General features: G+C 40.9%; 1 protein-coding gene across 24 annotated transcripts in view; it reads right to left on the reverse strand.

Annotated features, from left to right (window-relative positions):
• CALD1 (caldesmon 1) overlaps positions 1 to 22,528 on the reverse strand; it is a 188,092-nt gene extending 165,564 nt beyond the window's left edge. For 16 of the 24 annotated variants that reach the window (XM_067042122.1, XM_067042103.1, XM_067042109.1 and 13 more), the window contains exon 1: positions 17,656 to 17,976. The gene's annotated coding sequence lies outside the window, so the exon portion shown is untranslated. Of the gene's footprint in view, positions 1 to 17,655; positions 17,977 to 22,376 lie in introns of those variants that run through there. The other 8 variants (XM_067042119.1, XM_067042117.1, XM_067042108.1 and 5 more) reach the window with 5 other exon arrangements.
• Positions 22,529 to 25,658: the final 3,130 nt, after the last annotated feature.

Consider the following 25,658-nt stretch of genomic DNA (forward strand, 5'->3'; position numbering starts at 1 on the left):
TTTTTGAGGTGGACCATTTTTAAAGTCTTTTTTGAATTTGTTACAATATTGCTTCTGTTTTATGTTTTGGTTTTTTTGGCCATGAGGCATGTGGGATCTTAACTCCCCCACCAGGGATTGTACCTGCACCCCCTGCATTGGAAGGCAAAGTCTTAACCACTGGACAGACAGGGAAGTCCTTATATATTTTCATTTTTATTGTTTCCATTGCATGTAAGTGTTATATCTCCACACAAAATCAACTTTAAAAGACAACCCAACTGTTATAAATCAAAAAACTGGTTACCTTGAAAGCAACTTATTTGTAATTACTGTTTGACCTAAAATTAGCTTTTATTCCCCCTTTAAAGTGATTTGCCAGTAAAAGTATAACAACATTAAAGAAGTAACCTTGATAGAAAGGACAATAACAAGCCTTATGAAGGGAAGTTATAAAGCCAAAGATCTAAACAACATTAGAGCTGGGAGAGAACACATCTAGTCCAACCCCTTCATTACAAGAATTGATGCCCCAAAAGGTTGAGTTCCCTGCCTGACATCATCAAGTGGCTCAAAGGCAGAAGCTGAATTAAACGGATTCTTTCTGCTATTATCTGCTGCTAACTCATATTTCAGAGAGAGTTTGGAAGCTCAGTATATGGAAGACTGTTATTGGGATAACTTCCATAAAGCAAGACCCTCCATAATTTATGTTTCAGTACTAGGTATTTTTCATAAATTGTGGTGCTTTTAAACTGACCAAAACCTATAGATTTCAAGATTTCGGGGATATTGGATCAGGTCTTTTTTTCCTTTGTTAGTGTAAAAGCTCTTACAAATAACTGTGATATGACACAGCTAAAGAGCAGAGAGTCAGGAGCTGAACAGCTAGGTAAATCCTTTCACTCTAATGCTTCTGCTTAAAAGTGTAAAGTGGGAGTGGGAGGTGCTGCTGGATGTTATCATTTGTTTGGGATGACCAGTCTCAGTGAAGCAGAGATAGGGTTCCAGCACCTGGCATCAGGGTGGAGCGGGCTGAGGAATCTGCTATCAGCCTCAAGGGAAACAAACCAGAGACCAGAGGGGGCCTTGGGTATTTCAGGTGGAAAGTCCTCAGGGGATAACACAGTCTGCACACATACAATAGAGTTGCATCACTATCTCTAATTATGTACATATAAAAGTTTCACTATATAAAACATTATTCTGTTTTAAGGGGCTTAAAAAATAAGTAAAGGACATTAGGCAAAACCTAAGGTGATCCAAATAAAGTATGGAGTTTTATTAATAATAATGTCATAGACAATGTTTCATCTGTTGTGAAAAATGTGCATAGCAATGTTAATGATAGAGGAAACTGGGGTGTGGGTATATGAGAACTCTGTAATGTTCTTGCAACTCTTCTGTAAATTTAAAAATTATTATTCTAAAATAAAATTTTATTTTAAAAATAATAAAAATAAACAGTTTGAACCACCCATATGATTGTTTGTACAAGCCTGGCCCAAGCACACTTGCTAGGATCAAACATGCTCTTCTTCTACCCTTCACCTTCAGTTCCTGGAGCATTTTTAAACTTTAATATATTTTGCTATAGATATTATAATCACAGACATTATAAAGCACAGAACTTTCACATATGTGATCTCATGTGTTAGAAATTTAAATGCTGATGAAGACAATCTTAGTGAATCTGAGGGTGACAAGATTCTAAGATCTGCAATTGTTCACTATGTGCTTTGGTTTTAGAAAAGCTTGTAAAAAACTTTTCTGATTACAGTAGAGAAAAGGCTGAAATTGGATGTTAATTTGTCTTAACCATCCTTTTTCAGCACCTTGGGGTTTCAGAGTGTCTCCAAACAAGATGATTGTCAATGTTGCTTTTAAAGGCAAGGGTAAAGGAATGTGCTTGTCCCAGAAGCCTTTAAAAAAAAAAAAAGAAGGGAAAAGAAGAAAAGGCTGAAACTGGGGTTGGGGCAGCTTCTCCAGAAGAAGGAGTAAGCTGAAGCTGTCCAGCACAGAATAATTTTTGGAAAACTTCAAATTCTGAACTTTGAATCTAGAGAGTTTCCTTTGTGAATGTATGACTTAACATCTTCTCAGAAAACCAACCAGCAAAAGTCTTCATATTTCAGAGGAAAAAGAAAAGAAAACTATGTACTAAAGATACTTTACCACCTAAAGAGTCTTTATATTTAAGATCTCATTGCTCCCTACCTGGGTGTTATAGAGAAGGAAAAAGGCTATTGTCTGTTTCTAATTAAGAAGCCTGAGGCACCGAAGTCTGTTCAAAGTCACACAGGTTATCAGCAGTAGACATGAAGCAGGAACTGGGGCCACTTTTCTATTAGACCACCCACCTGTAATCTGAGGTACCCACAAAATATAAGAACCAAGATATCAAAAATTTAAACCTCATTGCAAATGCTCTGAGGAAAAAGAATTAGCAAGCTAGAAACTACTCCCAGTGGAAAGAGTAATTGTTTTGTTTTAACAGCATATGTAAGAGCAGAAATATGGAAAGGCATGAAAAATTTTTTTAAATTCTCAAACTCCTATACTTCTCATTTCCTATTTCCTCAAACACAGGTGGGTCAACAGCTCCAAGCTGGCTGATATAATCACTCTATGCAATTTGGGGGCACTAGAGAGCTCCTTGGTCGATATTTCCATTCCGTCATTGCCATAACTATATACTTATCCTGCAGAGTGTGTTTGAAAATTTTATTTTTCCTTTCTTTAATCATCAATCTTTTAAAGGAGATATATCTAAGCAAGAGAGACGTAACGACATCATGGCTAAGGCATATGGCTACCCAACGGCAATAGAACATTTCCAACTGAATAAATCTCAGTGGGAGAAGAAACAACAACAACAAAAAAAAAATAGAAGAAGGAAATCAGGGAGGGGCTGAGTGCTGCCTTGTGCTGCGCCCGCGCTTCCCGCGGAAAAAGGCGCAGAATTGAGTGCTGAAGGTGCAGCCCACCCCGTGATCCACCCCACCAGGAGAAGTGCGACAACATGACTAGCCGCTCTACTCATAATCGCCAAAAGCCAGAAACGACCCGAATTGTTCACCAACAGGCAAACTGGCATATAATCGTTCAATGGACTGTCAGCAAAGCAAGGGAAAGATCGAACGACACGGCAGCCAGGGTCATGGGTGAACGGGGGATCTTTCACAGACACACAAGTTACCACTTCATGAAGTCCAGGAACAAGTGATGGAGGCGACAGAGGCCAGAGCAGTGGTTCCCTAGGCCTGGGTACAGCGATGGGGAGAGGGGATCCAGGGAGCCTTGTGGATGGAATTCGTCTCCGTCTTGATCTGGGGAATAGTTATATGGGTGTATACATATGTAAAAATTCTTCCGGCTGTACCCTTAAGATTAGTGCACTTCACTGTATGTATATTACAACTGTGTGTACATTACACCTCAAAACAAGTGAAGGATTAACAATTCATCCTGAGTCAGCCTTTCCCATAGGCTCCAAAATCAAACCAGAAGGATTTAGTGGAAATTCTCTACTTTTGCTATAATGAAATCTCATTTTCAAATAAGTTACTCCCTATCATCTTCAAAAAAGAAAAAAATAATAGAAGAAGAAGGAGGAGGGGGGAGGGGAAAGGGGAAGGACTAGGAGTGGGAGGAGAAAGGAAGGAAGGAGGGAAGGAGATATCCATAAAGTATCTTCTTTCACCGTTTTTCCCCTCATTTATTAATTTTTAGAGTACTTTAAAAAAGGAGAGAAAATTATGATCAAAACTGTAAAATAAGTAAATAAATAAAAGGACAAGAACGGCTTTTTCCAGCTGACACAGTACTATTACTGTCAAGTATTTCAGACATCTAGAGCTTGGTTTCCAGTAATTCACAAGAGGAAACTATTCTGTCTTTCTCATTTTAGAGTTGACAAGGAGCTTCCTTGCATGACCCTGATTGATAACTGAAGCGATTTTTCAGAATGAACCATAAATTATGACTGAATCATAAAAAGAACTACATTTGAAAGGGATCTAAGTCACTGTTTATTCTGTCTTGTTACCTCAAAGTTTATTTCTACATATGTTAAGCCTATAGCAACCTTTACTAGGCTTTTGGTATATATTACTTTAGAGGCTAAAATAATCCAGATTACTGAAGTCATAATGAAGGCAACGCACAGTCAGCTTTGACTAATTTTTTTTTCAGGCTATATATTTTCAACTCTAAAAGGGTATACACGTACACACATTGAAAATGTGTCCTGTAAGATCCCAGACACATACACAGAACATGTCTATGTGATAGTTCTAGGTATGGCTGCGTATGTAGTATAGAGATTGTTCTAGTCTCTGAGCAGAGGTGCTGAATTGGTGGACAGTCCAATAAACGGTTCATTTGAGACCCATGTGATGGTTGTGGTGGTTGTGTAACATTTGATAATGGTGGTGGTGGTTGTGCGTGTGTGGGTGTGTTTTCAAATATGCAGGCAATCTGTCCTGCATCTATTATGGCAAACAAATGTGGCCTCCCTGAGATGCAGTCAAGATTGTACCAAAACAAAGGCAAGAAGAGGAACTCAAGTGGTGAGACAATACCTGGAGTAGAGTGGAGGAAAGAGAAGAAGTGAGAAGGGGATAAGGGAAAATTGAAACTCACAATGACAAAAATACAAAAAGGTTCTTGGGGTGGAAATAAAAGAAGAATCGGAACATAAATGGTGTTGCTGTCTCTTTAAGATCCAGAAACAGAGGGAGTTTTTGCTAGGTGAAGTAGGATCTATGGGAGACAGAAAACAGCCATGGGGAGGGTAACTGTCCATCCCAAATTACCCTGGATAGTCTCCATTTAGAACCGCTTTTTTAGGAAAATTATTAACAGCTCCTCCTTTCCCTCTCAAAAGTGTCCTGGTTTAGATAGTAAATGATAGAATCACCCTCTCTGTAGACCACATCTGGCCTAAGACAGAGAGTAGCTGTAATCGGGACTAAAGCTGGGAAATGGACACCAAGAAGAACTTTAAGGAAGGGGTAAAGGGAAACGATGGCTAAAGAAAAAAGGAAAGAAGGAGACCAGGTATATAATATGTGGACAATTTGTAACCAATTATGCCAAACACAGTTAAAGTTAGAAAGGCCATTTGGAGGGAAAAATGTATAAAAACCTGAGGATGGATGGGGAAAAGGTAGAAGAAAACAAAGACAAAAGACAAATGATTCAGAACACAAATATATGTAGGCTCCTATATTTTCCCCTGTATTGGGGGATGAGTGGTTATGATCAGCATGTATAAAAATGACTTAAAATGGCCGTCCTGGCTCCCCACCCAGTGCAGGCACACGCCAAGTCCCATCTGTTGTTGCCTCCCAGCCTGCTGCTCCAAAGCTGCTCACCTCCTCCTAGCGCCCTGCCTCTGAGCCTTGCAGGCTGGCTCGACCAAGCCTTCCCACCAAGCCCCCTCCCCCACTTCTGATGGCCGCATACCAGACTGTCTGCCACTGTGGTTTCACAGGCTTCCACAGATAGGCCACAGTATGTGAAGCTGCATTTCACTGCGTCATTTCAGAGACCTCTTTTGACTTTTTCCTGGATCCGAATTTTGTATTGCGAAAGGCAGAAAGTAAATGTCAAGGGCGAGTTCAAAAGGCCAAGTGATTTCTAGCTAAGCATCCCCTATACCCAGAGGGAAGACGCACTACCACCAGCAAGTGGGTCTTGCGCACTTAGAGTTTCAGAAAATACATCTTATAGATTTCTACCACCATTTTGAATTGGGGCATATTATGGGTTGAATTTTGTCTCCCTCAAAATTCTTATGTTGAAGTCCTAACTGCCAGTACCTCAGAACGTGACCTTTTTGGAAATAGGGTCTTCACAGAGGCAATCAACTTACAGTGAGGCCGTTAGGGTGAGCCCTAATTCAATACGACTGGTATCTCTATAAGAAGAAGAAATCTGCATACAGAGAGGACGGTACGTAAACATGCAGATGGCCATCTGTAAGCCAAGGGGAGAGGCCTGGAACAGATCCTTCCCTCACAGCCCTCAGAAGGAACCCACCCTGCTGACACCTGGATGTAGGACTTCCGGTCTCCAGAACTGTGAGACAACAGGTTTCCGTTGTTTAAGCCACCTAGTTTGTGGTACTTTGTTACAGCAGTCTGTCCCAGGAAACTAATATCCCAGATGCATTCTGGTCACAGATGGGAGTTACGAGAAGCTGACCAGACTAATTATAGCTTTTCCATTTCCCTAAGAAGATTAAGTAATGCTTCTTTGGTGTATCTGAAAGAATGGGCACTCCCTATGACAAGATGGGACTGGATTATCCTGAGGAAATCATCTCTCCTGCTCATGCCTCAGTTTCTCCCTCCACGGAGTTGGTGATAGGGCCTGTGGTCTGCAATCCCCACTAGGACTGCTTGTTATGGCAAAGGGGGACCACAGAAATATTCTGAGTTTGGGGCAGGAAGATCAAACTTAAACTGTGGAGCCTTGTTAATAAATAACACTGAGAACGGCTGGCACGGAAGTAGATCCTAACTTCTTTAGTCAGTCACTGAAGTGGAGGACTTCCCACCTGATCCTCATAGAATCAGCTCTGTCTTGGCCTTTTGAGTACCTAAATTTGACATAATCAAACACCAAAACGGCTTGCCGTATTCGGACAAAGGGTTTAATCCTTCAGTACGTAGTTCCAGACTATCTGCCCTTGAGTTAGAGAAAAGGGTGTAACCTGCTTGTTAAACTATCTCTGCTCCCAGAAAATGAAAACACAAAAATATTTCTGCACGTTTCTTTTCTTTTCTTCTTTTTAAAAGCTGCTATAGGCCTAGGTTCTCATTCTGTCGAACACTCACTTGAATAACCTCTTGAGTCAGTAGTGAAAGCAATGGTGTTTAGCCCCACTTCCTTATACGGCAGGGAAAGACAATGTGCTTGTCTACTTGAACTGCAGTGTGGCTCTCTGACAAATTATAATGACTGGTTATGGAAACCTCCTGCTCTGTTTTCCATCACTCTCCCCAGGACAGACAGAGAACAGACAGCTGTAGGGAAATGGAAAGGGTTGGAGTCAGGGAACAGTGTTGAATTTAGCTCTACTCTTTGCCAGTTGTGTGATCTTGGGCAACTTATTTAATTTACTTTACTGCCCTGAGGTAGTCACCTTCAACCAGAACAGTGCTTGTCATCTAACAAGTATGCCAGCAAGGTAGTTGAATGAGTTAGCTTACCTTCCCAACCATCGCTGACCTAAAAGGCTTGGGATAACTATCAATCATTTCTATTTGCTCTCCCTCCTAAGTTCAGTACGTTTTTCCCTAGATAAGTCTCAGTCTTCTCCCCTCTCTCATTCTCTCTTCTTTCCTCTCTCCCTCTCTCACTCCATGTCTAAAACACTGAAAACCTACAAAACAACCCAGCCTCGGGAATAATAAAACCCTTTAGCCATACTAGATAAAGATGGTTTGGAATATTAAAAGCAGCACAGGGACTTCCCTGGTGGAGCAGTGGTTAAGAATCCACCTGCCAATGCAGGGGACACGGGTTGGAGCCCCGGGGCCGGGAAGATCCCACATGCTGTGGAGCAACTAAGCCCGTGTGCCACAACTACTGAGCCTGTGCTCTAGAGCCCATGAGCCACAACTACTGAGCCCTCATGCCACAACTACTGAAGCCAGCACACCTAGAGCCCATGCTCCGCAACAAGAGAAGCCACCGCAAGGAGAAGCCCGTGCACCACAATGAAGAGGAGACCCCGCTCGCCACAACTAGAAAATGCCCGCGCGCAGCAATGAAGACCCAACGCAGCCAAAAATAAATAAATAAACAAATAAATTTACTAAAAAAAATAAAAGCAGCACAGATCCAATGATAAGGGTAGGGGAGAAAACTCTGCAGTTGAAAGGGATGGTGGAGGTCATCTGCCTCTGCAGAGCAGGGCTGTCCAAGTCCCAGAGGCTGATCTAGCTTAGAAAGTGCTTATGCTGACCTGAAACAGGGTTTCCTGTAACTGTATCTATTGGTCCTAGTTCTACTTCCTGGAGAACCTGACATTAAAGAACTTGACATGACTTCATGTCATGGGGTTCCTTTTGCTCCATCTACATGATGGTGGTAGAGTAGGCAACTGGGGAGAGTGGGTGGCTAAGGGCATGGGGACTAAAAAGAGCCCCATGCCTACAGATAGCCCCCACAGGAAGCCACGGCTGACCACTGACAATTTTTAACTTAGTGCCTATCATGTGCAAAGCAGTTTAGGGGTGTTATTTATAGTCCTTATAACAAGTACAGAATGGAGGAACAATTATCTCCTTTTTATATTTATAGGTGGAGAAACAGGCTAGAAAATGGTAAATTTGAGATTCAAACTCAAGTCTTCCTGATTTCAAAGTGTGCTCTCAAATAAGTCACATCCCCAGAGCCTCGCACAAAATCAAACGGAGTAATTAGGCAGCACAGTGTGGTGGTTGAGTATGTGGACTATGGAGCCAGATTATCCAGGTTTGAATCCTGACCTCTGCCACTTACTAGCTGTGTGACATCAGATGTGTTACTTAGCCTGATTGTAACTCAGTTTCCTCATCTGTAAATCTGATTGTTATGAAGATTATTTGATTCGTTACTTGGCCTGTGTCAGGCGCTACTGTAAGCACTCAGTACTGATACAATTAGAGAGGAATCAATGAATTCAAACATGAATATTGGCTTCAGCTTTCTTATCAAGAAGAAATTATGGACATTTATTCCTTTACTCATTTAACTCACATATGAAGCACCCACTATATGTGGGTCAAGGCACTTTTTTAGGCTCAAGTCACAGCACCTGAAAAACGCAGACAGTCTCTGATTTCATGGTGCTTATGTTCTAGGAGCATTGGAAATAATAAACGAGTGAAGAAATAAATAGGCAGTCATAAGCATACGTTATGAATATGCATGTAACTAAACAACAAAGGTATCCTGATTGGCTCTTCAGGGTAGAGGCTAATTTTACTGACTTGATACCTTAGGGTCAGAGGTGTGCTAGTAAATGTTTGATAACAAGCCTTGGGGGTTGGCAGGTGAGAAGAGTCTGATTTGTAGCATTTGCTAATTTCCAGGGTGTAAATACTTCCATCGTGGTTGATCTCGAGCTCCCAGCATGACATCTGTGAATGAAGAACTGGGAGAAGAAGTTCTCTTGCACAGCATTTGGTAGTGTTTCCATCATATGGACACAATAGATGCAACTAACCTTGAGAGCACAGATAATAGTAAAGCGTAAAATAATCAGGAAGGGATGAGTTTTGAGTATTTATTACCATGGTTTTGATACAATTTATTTAACCGAAAGTCTATATAATTTAATTTTTAATAATGACAGTGTGTAACAACTGGTTCTCAAAATCTTAAAAGTTTAACGGTTGGCTTTTGGGAGCTAGTGTGAGCTGGATCCACACACCACTGTTTAGGGAGCATGGAGAGGGAGACAGTTCAGGGGAAAAGGAGACTGAGTCACTGTCGCGTCATTATGCAGATGTGGGTCCTAATCTAACTCCTTTTTAGCTGCTCTTTTCCAGCAAGCTCTGCTTTCCTGTACACAGTGGAAGCGCTGCTCTGTAAACCAAATACCGTCGGTACAAATATAGCAACAATTCTGGCATTCTTATTGGACCAGTTTGCTCACGCAGAGATAGTTTTAGCCCTACAATCCTTAGTGAATATAATTTATGTACTCGGTGCTCTGAATATGGTAGATTCTTCTGTGCAATACAGAGAATGTAACCCCTGACTGTTGAGTAAAGAAAGACCCTAGAGATGGATTTTCTGTCCTGCAAAAGCAAATTATTCCCCCTTTCCATGAACCTGAGGCCTCTTGTCTCTTAGGGCTCACAGGCTTCTGAAAGGGCCACCCAGGGAAGCACCTAAGGCCCCAGCCTCAGAGGAGATGGCCGGTGGGAGTGGAGGAAGCTTCTCCCCTATTCCCAATCAGGATCTGTACATTCCCCACCACAAAGTGGAGAAGACAGAAAAACATTTTCTGTTTTTCTTGGTAAGTTAAATATCTAAAGTAACCAATCTTCAAAACTTCCTAAGGACAGGAATACTTAAAGAGACAATTTTTTCCTCAATTTACCCCTCCCCCGAAGCCTAAGTTTCACTTAGTAATGGTGGCTGGAACAGGAAGTAGAAATACCATGAGAAATTTTATTCTTGCCGCATTTTCAATGCTTTACAAAAGCAACCACTGGAACTCTCATCAGAAAGCTTGACCTTGCCGGGTTGATAACTTTGCAGCCAAACCAAGAGTACTGGAAGCTGGAGGAATTTTCAGATAAATATTCTAGTGCTTCAGGAGGGACTCTTCATCAAAACTGATTATTTGGAATAGACAGCTGTAACTTTTAGAAAGAAATTAACTTGAAACTAAACAACTAGGCTTCTGAGGAATAAGTGATTCCATGCATCTACTATAAGTTATTTTAAGCACAGATGTGCAGAACTGTTTCTCAGTCAGGGTGTTTTAGCAGAATCGTCAGGGAGTTTTCACAAACTGGACCCCAGTGGATGGGTCTCAGGGATGCATGTTTTCAGAAAACCCTACAGTTGCCTCCAATTAAGACGCTGGTTAATATCTCCTGGACTGGAGGCAAATCAGGCTGCATTGTACAATCCACACCCGTAAACTGTTAAAATGGCACATTTGTGCTATCAGGAGAAACAAACTGGTGTACTGAAAGGTTAACAGTGTGGGACTCAGGAGATGTGTGTTCTGGAACCACCTTTGCCACTAATTAACTGGGCAACCTTGGTCAAGTCACTTGGTTTGTTCTTTCATTCAACAGATATTTACTGGGCTTCTGTGATGTACCAGACACTAGGCATATACTAATGAAAAAAATAAATGTTTCCTGCCCTTATGAATCTTACTGACATGAATCAAAGAAACCTACAAATATGTGTATAATTTTACTCAGTGTGGCTAAGCTTTAGTTTCTCATCTAGAAAATGAAAAATAGATTATTGGTTCATTTTCTTTTTAAGAATTTCTTCTCAAGATCCCAAATTTCTTGCCCCAAACTTCCCACACACAATATAATGACATGTTTTAGGTCCACTGATTGAGAAAACACAATACCAAAAGCTACTGTGAATTCAATAACTATTTAAAATAAATTAACATTTGTGTCATCATAACGCATCTATATAATTAGAAAAATAGTAGCACACATTGTTTACTCAGTTTGTCAAAATCATTTGCTGCACATATGAACTTGTTTACCTATTGCAATAATTGAGTGGCCTCCCAGGGATGCAAGGTGCAGAGGTTAGGAACCTACAGACCATATCAATCACGTGAAATACATGGTACTTGAGTAGCAATGGCCCTTTTCTTCCACAACAGACGTCACTATAAATGACAGCGCTTTTTGCCCACAGAGAGTTTAAACTCAGCCTCAGAATCCTTCTCAACACAGTATTCCAGATGGTCACTACCAATTGTTTAAAGCTGGCAAACAGAGGAAAAATTATTGGCACTCCCTGGGCTAAATGACTCCTAAGGCCCTGCACAGCTTTAAAAAATCTATGCATCTTATGTATTCAGTTCTGCTGTCTTGAGAAACACAAATGCCTTCTCCCCTCTCTATATAAAAGTTCTTCAAATGTTCGAAAGACATCCATGTGACCCCTACATTTTCTTTCCTTTGGGATAAACAGCTCCAGATCCCTTATCTGTTCCTCATATTCTGTTCTCTGGACCACCTCTGGCCTTTGACGCTCACCCTTGTTCGCATATTTGTCAATACTTCTCTGAAGAACAGCCCAGAACTTCTCTCACTCCCCTTGACAGACATTGAGACATGTGTTCAGTGACTGAAAGATTACATTGCAAACATTGCCGAGAACTGAAATGTCCTTGATTGAGAGTATACTAGCTTTTATGCATTAAACTTGTTAAGTACTGTGATTTACATTGAGATGTAGTTCTTTTCATTATTAACATTATTAAGTCATTACATATTTAATTTTAAAGATTGCCTTACTTTGTGGGAAGCCATATCACACCTATGACTCATATGAAGATACTCAAGTGCTTTTCTTTAGAATCTTTCTAAAATGGATAATTCTTATCTTTTCGATTATCAGTGGTACAAGCTTCCAGGCCAACTCCTTCAAGATCGGTTCATCAGGCCATGCCAAAGTGATAATCAGGAACTGTATGACCCTGACAGTGGGTGTTTGCCTCTCTAGGAATTCAGTCACATAAAAATGCAAATGATATTCATTGATAGCTGTTGGATATTTCAGCTAATTTGCTTTCCATGCCTAACTTTCTCTTCTAACTAAAATTGCCCACTGGGCTTTTTTTCCCCCAGGGGTGACTACTGCAGCCAGACACACTGGTAATTCATCCATAGGCTTGCCAGTAACCCTTGATGTTGCCTCCGCTAAGGGATTTGCCAAAGACAATAGTTATTAGCTGAACCAATCAGATTTCCTCTCTCAGAATTTAACCAGGAAGCACAGAAGGAATTTTCCAGTCTGCAGAACAACAAAAAGCAGCAGCCACATGTGCTGCAGCTGAGTTACATTAATGGCAGCACATAGACCTCTGCTGAGAGTTTTTGGACCCACCTTGATTCCAGCCCCATTCTCTTTGGGCTTTGGTCCTATTCTTGGATTTCCTTGTGATTCCATCCCTTTATTATTCCACATGTATCTTACAGTTCTACGCCATTACTCAAGCTACCGGAGCTTATCAATATAAGGGTCTATTTGTTTCGAACACAATGTCAAGAGCTCTCACATATGTCACCGTACCTGTCAGTACACTACCTTGCTAAGCGAGCTCTTGGTTTTTAACCTCCTGACTTCTGATCTTTGCTGTTTCCCTTTTTCTTACCTAGCTATAATTCATATGTTAGCCCATGGGTGTATTTTATGTGCATTCTGGCTTAGACCCTCCTGACACCAGTGGAACTAAAGTCCTTGATATTTCTGGCCCTTGGGTCCCTGGCTGGGGTTTCCGGGCTTGCTCTGGTCCTGCCCCTCTTTAGCATTCAGGTGAAATCTGCCTAGTTCTCCAGCTTGAGACAAGGGAGAGGGAATGTTACACGTGGGTGTAAAAGGAACTAATTACACGTTCCTACTTAATATGTCTTTCTCCAAGTGAGATGACTTCCTTACAGTCAAGTGCTTTCATCCACGTATTCACAAAACAATGCCAGAAGCCTCAGGAAATGATTAAAAAGTAATTTATCATCAAGTTAGCCATCGTTGGCACATATACATTTTTTAAAAGGAAAGCCGTATCCTAAAATGAGTGCTTAATAAGAACACCCTATTCACCTAAAATATTCCCGCAAGTATTCATTTTCCTTGAGCCATTCCCTCACTGCTGTTTAGCAATCCTTTTATTAAGCTCTTAGCATACACTTAACAGCAGCCATTCCTGAATTCTCCAGTCCCTAAGCTCCCCACAGAAAACTGCTTCTCTTAGAGACACCTCCTTTTCTTTGAAATGGAGGCCATATGAGGTAATCTCCTTCTATATTTGTGTGTATTTACACCTTCCTGTCTTCCTTCCAAAGAATCTGGGAAACAAGAAAGGACACCTCCTCTCCGGTTTTGGTCCCATCCACCCTTGTCTCCACGAGGGATCACTTTACCTCACTCCCCACCCCCGACCTCCCCCGGCTCAAGGGTTTCTCACACGCCGGTCAGAAAGGCGGGTTCGCAAAAGACCTTTGAGGGGTTAGCGTTTTTATCAGGTTCTCGAAGACGCCCATGAGAAAAACAACAGAACCACGGGAAAGAACAGCTGAGCGGGCAGCCCCCGGCCACCCTTTCCCTCTCCCCTCCGCGCACAGCCCTCACCCACCACCAGCCAGCTGTGAGCTGGGGGCGAGAAGCAGAGCTGCTCTTTACCACAGAGATGGCTCTACCGTCCCCTCTGTCCGCTCCAACCTTTCTCCCTCGGCCTAAAATGTGACGAGGCGCTCCCCTGCCTCGAACATACCTGGGCTTGACCCTTCTGCCTTTGTCTGGACTTCATCCTAGAGCCAGGCCACTGCAAGCTGTCAGTGTTGGATCAGGGAAACCCCCCGTTTGGACTGGGGGTGGAAGAACTAGAGGATCTGGTCGAGGCGGAGGCCTGGGGGAGGGCAGTCAGGGGTGCCACCCAGGGTCAATTACAGGGGACCCAGTTGGGGTACTAAAGACTGAGGCAAACAGAGACGAGAGGGCAGATCCCGGGAGCAGTCTGGTCTCAATACCGACAGGAACCACAGCCAGGTGCTCCTGATTACCTCAGCCTCCTTACAAGGCCCAGGCTTGACATGCTGGGATTAGTTCCATGCTTTTGGCTGGAGGCAGAGAAGCTGCCTCATTTACTAAGGCCTTTCTGTTGTCAGCACCTTGTCATTGGTCTTCCATTCAACTAGATCTTCAGGTTCCTGGATACGCCTTACACCACTGACGACCAGTTTTATTGGCCTCCTGATACCTGTGTCCTCCTGGTCTCGGATTACCAACGCCAAAATTTAGACAACATTGGGGTGGACCAGTATCCCCTAAACTCTGGGTTCAGGGTTTTAGAAAGAAGTAGGATCCAGAAGGTGTCACTCGAGGGTCCTCAAATATGAGGAAGGAAGGAGCAGATAATTAGGGAAAATAGATAAGAAGTGCAGATACCAGCCAACATGAGCATAATGCCCAGAGGACTCAAACTGCAGGCAGTGGAGTATATAGCCTATAGAGAAGAGGGGGTGAACAGCTTCATCTCATTTACACATCGGAACCACTGTGGGAGGTGCGAGAAACATTAGAAAGCCCATTCTACAGATGAGGTCAAAGAGTTGATGACTCCCCTCAAAGGTTTGGGCTTTTTAAATAGGGGAACCAGTACTGGGACGGACCTCTCTTGAGTGAAGCCACAGCTACAAGTATCTCTTTAAATTAACCAACTACTCAGAACCTATAAGCCTCTCTCCAGTAATAAACTTGGATTAACTTGATGGATGAAGGACTTTCAGTAAGGAGCAAATGGTTCTATGTTGGGGCTTTGAGAGAATTTACCCAGAAAACTCTTTTTTAAAGTCTGAAAATTCTTTGGCAGCATCTTTCTAACCTCCTCCTTAGTCCTACCATGCTATTTGCATACCACTTCGTCAGCATTTTCCCCCGTCTCCCACCGGGGCCTCACCCTACCACGTTTCTGAGACATGTGATAGACTGCAGGCAGGTGGGCAACCAGCTAATCCCTCCTCATGCCCATGTCTAAGTCACTTCTTTGTCTTGCTAAAGAATGACTAACTAGTAACCATCCTACCGTGAAAATGACAAATGGAGACAACTACATGTGTTTCTAAGAAAAGGCCTACTAAGGTACATTTTGCATATCAGAACAGAAACTATGTAGGCTGGACTCTGGAACTTCCCATGGCTGAACACAGGACCCTATACCATCTGCCCCAGAGCAGGAGATCCTCAGGGCAATCATAGGAGCCAATTAGAATTGCTAATAGCCTCACTGTCAGGGCATACTTATATGTATCTCACTTAAATCCTTTAAACTTCAGTTTGAACCTTCTCTTAACTTTAATGTAAGAATTATGTATTTATTTAAAGCAATCTTTTGATCCTAATTATTTAAATTGTGCATTCTACTGGTTTTGAACAATGGAAACAACCCAGCCTGTTACCTATGGATCAATTCATAGTACATTGCTTGTGTGTGCTAAGATCAACTTTTTATGAGTGACTTTTTATTCCAGTCTTTTGCCATTGTATTTCTCTTTATTGAATGATTTTAATAAAATGAAAATTTTTGCACCGTGGTTTCATTGTGCTCCATTTACCTCCCTATTTGGGGAGATGTGTCCTAGCTAATATTCAACAAGAGGAAAGTAGCACAAAGAGTGGCCTAAAGTCCTACATAAAGTAAAATATCCAAATCCCCTTGTTCCATCACTATGTAGAGTAGAACACTTAAAGCGTTATTTCGAAAAAATGTGTTTTTCTGGTTGTTGGGGGTGAGAGAGCACACGAGGAGGACGGGAGAGAGCGGTGGTAGCAAAGTTTGAACTCTCAGGGATTCGGAGATGTTGGTTTCAAAATGGAATTTATCCTCAAATCCCAAGATTATAGATTTCCTTCCAAACTGCATTCCCTACACGGCTTAGAGAACAGTTGAAAAAGAAATTGCTCTCCATATTTTGATTGACATTAAAAACACTGTGAAAATAGTTTGGAACTTGATCTCTTCGAGGGAAGGACAATAATCAAACTATAGCTTTTGCCTGCAGCCTTTCTTTCACACTTACTCAGAACTGTTCCAGGAAAAGAAATTCACAGGGAATTCTGTACTCATATATCACTTCTAGAAGGAAAGGGAGGCATTCTCAAGAAAATTATCCCCAAACTCTTAAATACAAAGAGAGAAGATTAATGAATTGCAACACAAAACCACCTCTATCCATGGAATAAAATCAAACTGAGTCAGTCATTTGGAGTTGGAAACCTTTAACATCCAGGTTTATTTTTTTAAAAAGATCAGATTTGCCCTTCTTGCTACATACCACCTAGTCTTCACTTAAGCTCTAGACATCCATGTCTGGTTTTGCCAAACACATTAGAAGGATTTTACTATTTCAGTTTACAAGTCCATCTGCATAGCCCTATTAATCGAAGGGATCCATGAATACCAAGTACTTTGTTCTCACCCATTTTTTTGACCATGCATTGCTACAGCACTAAAATTCCCCCACCCTTTACAATCAGCTCTCTCTAAAAGGAATTCCAGGCTACTACCAACTAGCTGCCTTGTACTACTGTATACGATGCCCCAATATGTCGGACTATCTTGAAATGAAAGGCTGTTTCCTCCCTTTTCAGAACACATTTGCAACCTACACCTTTTTCAAATTCTCTAGTGACACCCAGGCATGCTTTCAAACAGAAAATAAGATGTCTTAAGAAATAGTTTGGTCGGATGTTAAATGCGATTTCTAAAAACACACCCTCTAGCACATGCATTCTCTCATTATTAGGTTTTATAGGAAACAGATCATGGGAGGCATCTTCTGTCTCAGCAAATATCAGATCGGTTACATTAACCCAGCCGGTGCTAAATGCCAGTGCTCTTCCCCCCCCCCCCCCACCGACCTTATTTCCTTGCAGCTCTAGAAGTCTAGTCTTAAACACTGGTAGCAGAATAAAATGTAAATGACTTTGGTTAAAAATTATCACTTTTTGGCTTCTCATCAACCTAAAAAGTTCTTGTTCTTTTAAAAGCAAAACCTCTTTAAATCTCTGATAATTAAAGATGCAGGAGAGACTGCTGGTGTGAACAGACAGGCACAGACCGGCTACTGACACTGACCTATGGCTATCAGGTATAACCCCCATGGCACTCCTGAACAAAAGGCTATCTTATCAAAGTTGCCAGTGGTCCCTGAATAGAAGTCCCTATATAATCGCTCCTCTAGTCCCAACTCTAAGAACAAAACTTGAGATCTCATCCTGTTTGTCTTCCGGGAACATCTGCAGGGCAGCAAAGCCCGGTCTGGCTCTGAGAATTTGCATGGTTTATTGGCGTTTACAATCTCGCATCTCCAGCTACCCTGGCCAGGAATGTTGACTGAAACCCGGAGAAAGTCCCCATACTCTCTGGAGGAGATTATAAGAAAGCCCTCTGTGCCTTACCTCTCAGGCTGAAACTTCTTCCCAGGGACTAAGTCGGAGAGGAAGGACTGATTTCTTTAAGCAGAAGCACAGCAAGAGGGCAGGCAGGCAGGCAGCCTAATACACTCTGCTCTATTCAATAAAACTCCAGACCGCCCTTCCTTAGCCCCTCCCAGAAGTCCATGCTAAGTGAACACATATCCCCTATGTTTACAGTCGGCATCGGTGGTATGCATTGTCCTGTAGTTTTTCTAATAGGCAGCCAGTGACGACACCCCAGCCGAGGTGGATGCAGCCTGCCTGTGGAGATGCCTGTCATTCCCTAGGCATGCTCAGGAAATCACTCATCAGAAAAACCAAGACCTAAAAAGCTCTGAAGCTGCGTGCAGGCTGCCAAAACCAGCCTGCTACATGCCCTTTTTTGGTTATCCTTAGCAGGGCCTCTGGAAGTGAATCCATTGTCAGGAACAATCATAAGAAATGTTAATCTTGGAGAAAGAGGCTGTCTTGTAGAACACAAATGGAACTTTAAAAAAGAAAGCACGGTCCATGAGACTTAACAGTCCGTAAGTTTACTGGGGTGGAGGTGGGGAAGGCTTTTTAATTGATGGATCCTTGATAGCGTATTTCTTTTAAAAGTAGTTGTACATACAAAATGAAGTTAAATTGTGTATGTAATTTTAAAGCCTGAAATGGCTAGGACTCAGGTCTGACGTACAGGCTAGATTTCAACCTGAAAGAGGCACAGCCTCCTAAAATATGTCTACGTATGTTATAAAAACAACTAATTTTTTAAAAGTAGGTCTTTTTTAGTAGGTAATGTTTGCCAGAACAAGTGTGCTGCCAGAAACTCAGCTAGGCAGGGTCCTAAGGGCTTGGCTATCCTCATTGGTTTTCCACATCACCTTTCTCTCTCCCTCCCCCTCCTCTTTGTTTATTCAGATTTGGCAACAGAGAGATATTGCTAGAAACTGAGTACAACAGAGAGGGTACGAAGGAACCCAGCACCTGCTTTGGTGCTAGTGTAGATGGATGCATATGCCCACAGAGATGACACTGATGTTATAGTGACTTCTTGAAAGGACTCCAACCAACTCTTCCTTGGGTAGGATGTGTGCTATGAGAGGGTCAGAATTAGGAGATGCTGAATTAAAATGAAATTAACTAGCCCGTGTACATATATACTCTGTGGTCTTATACTTCTCAATATAGAATTCACTCAATTTGTCGATCAGTGCTTAATTCAACAGCAAGAGACTGAGCACTTCCTATTTGTCAGGCCTGGGTCCAGGTGCTCTAGGTGCTCTGTCTGTTCACTATTGCTGTGTTTGGAGACTGTTTCATCACTGACTAAGAGGAGTTAAAATATTTTCCCCGGCTAATTACAAGTCCAGAAGCATGGTCTTCAAAAGTCTTAGGTTCTGCTGTATAAGCCTTTCCCTATTTACGAAGATCCAAATTAGAAATGAGCTCTACTTAGGAAAAAGTCCCTGCCCTTTGGGCCTCACTCAGAAGGCTTGGCAAGTGATTGATCCCTATGGTGGCTTCCTTCCTCAGCCCTGAAGCACTAACAAGTTACCCAGGGACATCTATATCAACCTACACTCATCTTTTGGGGGGAAGGCTACTCTGTCCCCTCCTCCCAACTGCTACTGCAGCACAGCCTAAAAAAAGCTTACAGCAAAGGCTGCCAGGCAGAGGGAGAGGTGAGCTTCAGGCATCCCAAGTTAAAACTCAGAATGCACTTTCCCAGGGAAGCAGAATAAAGAATGGCTTGTGGGAATAGGACAGTCAATGCTACATTTCAAGCACGCTGTGGTTCAACCAGGCATGTGTGGAACACCACTGTTTATAAAATTGTTCCTATGGGAAAATGTTTTCTGATCCCCAATAAATGATTTGGAAATAAACTTCGGGAACACAACCCATCTGGGCTGCTGGGGACAGGTTGTAAAGATAGGATGACACTTCGTAGTCTGGTAAACTGCTGAGCTTGAAGACACTGTAGGGCAGACATCAGTGAGTTCTGAAAACAACTCAACTGGTGAAATCTGTGTGAAGACATGACCTGTGTCCAGGGATGCTTGGCGCCTGTGATCTCTAGGCAGTATGGACTGTAACTCAGTGAGGCCTGTTTGAATGTGCTGCTTTCCATGGCCACTGCTGATTGTACTCCAAGCATCATTCTCCCTGCCTGTTTGAGTAATACCCTTTGGTTGAGCAGCATCAGGGCATAATTTGCCATTGATGAATAAAATAAGTACCAGCTTTCCAGAGGAAAGAAAAGTTGTGCTATGAATGGGGAAAATATTATCAGCAGGAAACATGGAAAGGACATGCATTTTGCATGGTTTTTAGGAGATAAATGGCTAAATATTTTTGGATTATGTCTTTAGAAAAGAGACATATGTTTCCCTAGATAAATTCTGAATACAGGGTTTTGTGGATGAGCAAATCATTCAGCCTATTTTGTGTGTTTGAAACTAGACTTATTGTACAGGAACTCTATAGTTGGAAGAATAAGTTAACAAACTGCATGTAATATACACCATGATACAGAAAAATTCTTTTTTCATTGTCCTTTTACTTTTTAAAAAATGAGCAGGAATAAGAAAGAAATGGAACAAAAAGAGAGAAAAGAGATATATGTTGCCAATCTCTGCCATGGGAAACTTTACTTGAATGGTATTCACTTTTTCCAGAAGTCATTTGTAAATGACACTAAAAATACAGGATTCATATAGGAAATTTCTGTGGAATTTATTTCCCACTTGGATCATCCCAGATAAAGAACAGCTTGCCTAGCGTAGGATATATCTACCTGATCAAACCATAACAAATCTAAAAAGACATTTGGAAACATCTGGATGATTCACTGTATTTTTTCAGTTCCAACTGAGTATTTGCGATCATGTAGATCAGTAGTAAGCAGTTTTATTTTGCTAGTGTGTCAATTTGGGAAAGTAAAAGCAGGCCATACTTTTTTCATTCAAAATTAAAATCACTTCATTGAGTTGCATGAAAAATATACATTCTTCCAGCTTAAAATATCTACTTTATTGAACAGATACTTCAAACATTTTAAAAGACAGTAGAACGCCCCCACCACCAACCCACACACCTTCTGTTCCTCAAATGAAGTATGTCCAGAGACTCAAGTTTATAAAACAATCAGATCAGACTGGTAGACTGTTGATACCAAAATTGGACAACAAAAACAGTAAGAAAAGAAAAGAAAATTAGACTAAGTGTACTTACGAACATAGATGAAAAACTTAGCATATTGAATCTAACTGTGCAAAGAAAAAGAAGACAAGGCCAATGCTGTGATGGTCAAAATCTGAAAATCTATTGACATATTACGTACTACTAGCAGTTTAAAAGTTTTTAAAAAAATAGAAAAAAGAAAAGAGAAAGATCATCTCAATAGCTAAAAAATAATATTTGGTAAAATTAGTAATCACTTATAGGAAAAAAACTCTTAAAAAACTAGCAATAGAATCTTTATAAACATAATGAGAGACATTTACCAGAAATATAGAGCAAACATCATGCTTAATGATGATATTTAAAAGTATTCCTGGTACAATCAATGAAAAGACAAGAAGGAATACTATCTCTTTTACAATTAAAAATTGGGCTGGAAGTCCTAACCAAGACAAAGAAATAGAAAAAAAAATAGGAGTTATTGGAATTAGAAAGAAAAACACATGTCTTTATTTGCTATGACATGATTATCTATGTAGAAATTTCAAGAGAATCATCAAATATATTAGAACTAATAAAAGAATCTCACAAGATTATTGGAATCAAGTTCAGTATGCAAAAATCCAGAGTTCCTGTAACCAGTCATCTTTCATTTTAAAATATAGTGGGGAAATATGCTATTCATATTACTAACAAAAGTGTGCACTAGCTGGGAATAAATGTAACAAAACATGTGCAAGAAAATTTCAAAATTTTTATTTCCTGGATTTAAGGACATAAAAGGCCTGCCTAAATGGTGAAATATATCACTTTTATAAATGGCAAACCTAAAAACTATAAAGATGTGAACTCTCCTCAAATTAACCTATGCATTTATTATTCCAACTAAAATCCCTAAATGATACATTTTGTAGAACTTGACAAAACAATCCTAAAAGTCATATGGAAAAGTAAAGGTCTAAAAAAAAGGACTAATATATTTATTGGGCAATTCTAATTAACATAAGACAAATAGACCAATAGAATAAAGTAGAAAGCCTTAAAACAGTCCCAAGCATTTTTGGAAACTTTTAAAAATAATAGTGAAGGCATTACAGATCAGGGGGAAAATGGTGGACTATTCTATCCATGGTAAGGTTACAATTGATTATGTGAAAATAATAAAATTAGATTCAGAATTCCTACCCACACCCAAAGAAACTAGACTATGTGAAAAACAAAACTTGAAAATGATTAGGGAAAATTGTAGGAGAATATTTTTAAGATAGAGTATGGCAGGATTCTTAAATCATAAAAAACAAAATGTACTAATGAAAAGACTGAAAAAATTTGAGGATACGGTTAAACTCAGATCAAATGCACAACCTTCATTTATTTCTGCCTCTTTCTCAAACTTCATCAAAATAATAAGAAAGAAAGAAAAGGTCATAAATAAATCCTACAGGGCAAAGAGTGCTGGAAAGGAATCAACATAATCCGATGTCAGCCAAATTCTGAAATATAGAAAATGGATGGATGGTTGATAATTGACTTACCGGAGATGAGAAATTGAACTCTGGCCCTGTAGAGAGGAAGGCTGATGGACAAGAAAGGAGCCGATTCAAGCCTCAAAACCAGGAAAAACTCAGGATTTGGAAGCTCTGGGAAACTCTGAGGGTGAGGGATGGAGCAGAAAACAGGTTTGGTTGAAAATCTGAGTAAGGAACAGTTGGAAGCCCAGATACTCCTCTCCCCACCCCCCCAGCCAGATGCACACCCCTCCCTCAACCAGACAGAAACTGGAAGTTTATTTTCTGAAAAGAAAGGCTGGCCTCAGAATGTCAGGCAAAGCAGTGGACAGAAAAGACGCCATGTGCTGAACACTGACTTTGAAATGAACGTCTGCTCAAGGAACACTGAGCCCCGACCCCTCACTCTGCGGGGCTCCAGGACTATCACAGTCAGGTTTCTACTCCACAGAAAGGAAACTGGGGGATTCCACTCCAGGGAAACTGGCATGCTCATGGAAAAAAATCTAAAGGCACAACATCTGAGGAACTCCGGAAATGTCTGTCTTAACACCCAAGGCCCTTTTGTGAACTGTGCACAGGAACTTTCAACTGGCTGTTTAGCATCTCACTCTTAAATACGAACATCAAGTTAAGGAAAGGCTCTGAAAGAGAGATTAGGACAACAGAAAAAAGAAACTCAGAGGAAAAAGAGGCAGGGTGAGAAATGGAAAAAAAATTTCAAGAAAACTATAATTACCATATAACTTCAAGAAATCTATAATTACCATTCTCAGGGAGATAAGAGAAGATGCTGTAGCCACAAAACAAGAGAAATGTGCTGTAAAAAGGTATTTGCAGGGAACAGGAAAGAACTGTTGTAAATGAAAAATACTATGACAGAAATTTATAAAAATTCAAGAAATGGAGGATAAAGTTTAGAATAATCTTGCAGAATTCTGTAGAAGAAAAAGACAAGATAGAAAAAAGGAGAGAAAAGATAAGAACGTTCGAGAATCAATCAAATATCCAACATCTGAGTGTTGCAGAAAATTGTAGGAATGACATTACGAAAGAAATAATACGTTAAAATTTCCTCAAACTGAAGGGCAAAAGTTTCCAGATTCAAAGGGCCCACTGGGCATCCAGTACAATGAATGAAAACATATTTCATTCTGAAGTTATTAAGTTCTTGAGATTATATGCTTCAAAGGGGGAAAAAAGTTGGGGTTGAAACTAGAAACCAAGAAGCTTCGAAGACAAGGATCAGAAAATAGAGGATGCAAACCCATGACACAGGGGAAAGTGGTCCCATGATGATAGTGAAAGAAAATTCCAGGACAATAGCTGGTCAAGAAAACAATCAGTAGAGGCTGGAGCAGAGGACTCCAGGAAGGATATTTTAAGAAAAAGACAAGTAGATAGACTACCTGCTCTATTCTTAGGGAAAGCATTTATGATAGGTACATAGGAAATAAGTAAATATAAGATTGAGGTCATTATAATTTCAGAAAATATAAAATATTTTATGAGAAAGGAAAAGTGGTTATTGTACACTATATAGTTCAACTGTGAGAAAAAATTTACACAGTCATAATTATGTAAACACTGCATATTGATTTCACCAAAACAATGATGATGTAATTTGTTTCAGAGGAGAATGAGCAAGAACATGTTAATAGGATGGATGATGGTAGACAAGAGAGCTAAATCTTCACCTTGTTTAGCAGGAAATCAATAATAAATGTCTACTATTGAAATTTTAATAAATAGTAGAATTAGTATATTGTTAAGAATATGAAAGTAAATACCAACTCCCCCCACAATAGTTCATTCATTCACTGAACAAATAGTTATTGAGTGTCACCCACATGCCAGGGCATGTTCTAGGCATTCATTGTGAACAAAATACATTTTGATAAAGGGAGACAGATAAACGCATTAGCTAATACATAAATATGTAATATCAGGAGGTGGAAAGTGCTGTACAGGAAAAATAAGAAAGTGTAGAGGAAGAGAGGAAATCAGGAAGTCCTCTTTGAAGAAGTGTTTCAATAGAGAGGTGAACAAAATGAAGGAGCAGGTAGTGAGAATATACAGAGGAAGGGCATGCCCAACTGCAAGCATAGCGGGTGTGTTCTAAAGAAATAAGAAATATTTCAGAGTAACTGGGGAGAAGTGAGCACCAATGGCCGATCAGATCATCCAGAGCCTTATAGCCACATTAAGGACTTTGGGTTTTGCTCTAAGTCAGATGGAAAGTCATTGGAAGATGTTGAGCCGACAGAAGAAAGTCACTCTGGCTGCCCTGTGCAGACTAGGCAGAGAGACTGCAAGGGTAGAAGCAGGAGGGAGTTGTTGCCTCCTCATAGGCAAGAGGTGCTTCCTTGGACTAGGAGAGTTGTGGTCGGGGGACTGAGAAAGCACTGAATTTTGGACACATCAGGACTCACTGATGGTTTGGATGAGGGATGTGAGAAAAAGAGAGGAATCAAGGATATCTCCTTTCATGGTCTGAATAACTGAGTGGTAGTGTTGTTTAATGAAATGGGGACCACTGAGGGAGTTATAAATTTCAAGGAGGGGTGGGAATCATACTAGACATATGTTAGGCATATTAAGATGAACAGAGGCTTCCAAGTGGAAGTACAGATAGGTCGTGGGATGTACAAATCTGGTGTTTAGGGGAGAGGATGAGGCTTGAGATATACCCCTGAGAGTCATTCGTTTATAAATAGTATTTTTAAACCAGGAATAAGTTACCTGAAAAAATGATGCAAACAGTGAAGAGAAGATGTGTGGAAACTGACACCCCATTTAAAGCCCAGAAAAGGAGACTGAGAAGGAGTCATTGAGGGTTATCGCTTAGTGGGAGGATCAGTTGCAGGAGTGCGTGAGGTGGATGATGGCGGCTTTTTGTTAAAAGCCGCACGTATTACTTGACTTCAGAAATAATGTAGTTTGTAATAGATTGGATTGCTGTAGCCAAGTATTCACTTCCTCTTTGACTGGTATTCAAATACTCATGTCCTTTGCCTTGTGTCGTTGCAGTGCTCTCCGTAGGAGCACCTGACCTGGGATTTGCTGTGAACCATGGGATGTGGCTGAAAGTGATGATGGGTCCATCCCAAGTTGAGGCTTTAAGAGGCATCACATTTTGCTTTTACCCTCGAGTGTCTGCCCTTTGCCATGATAACAATAGGTCCCATGGAATGGGTTGAATGGTTCTATCCTCCTCCCAAAGATATGTTCATCCAGAACCTGGAAATGTCATCTTATTTGGAAATGGGATCTCTGCAGACGCAATTAAGTTAAGAATCTCTTGAAGAA

The sequence above is a fragment of the Kogia breviceps genome, chromosome 9 (genome assembly GCF_026419965.1).
Source record: "Kogia breviceps isolate mKogBre1 chromosome 9, mKogBre1 haplotype 1, whole genome shotgun sequence".
NCBI lineage: Eukaryota > Metazoa > Chordata > Mammalia > Artiodactyla > Physeteridae > Kogia > Kogia breviceps.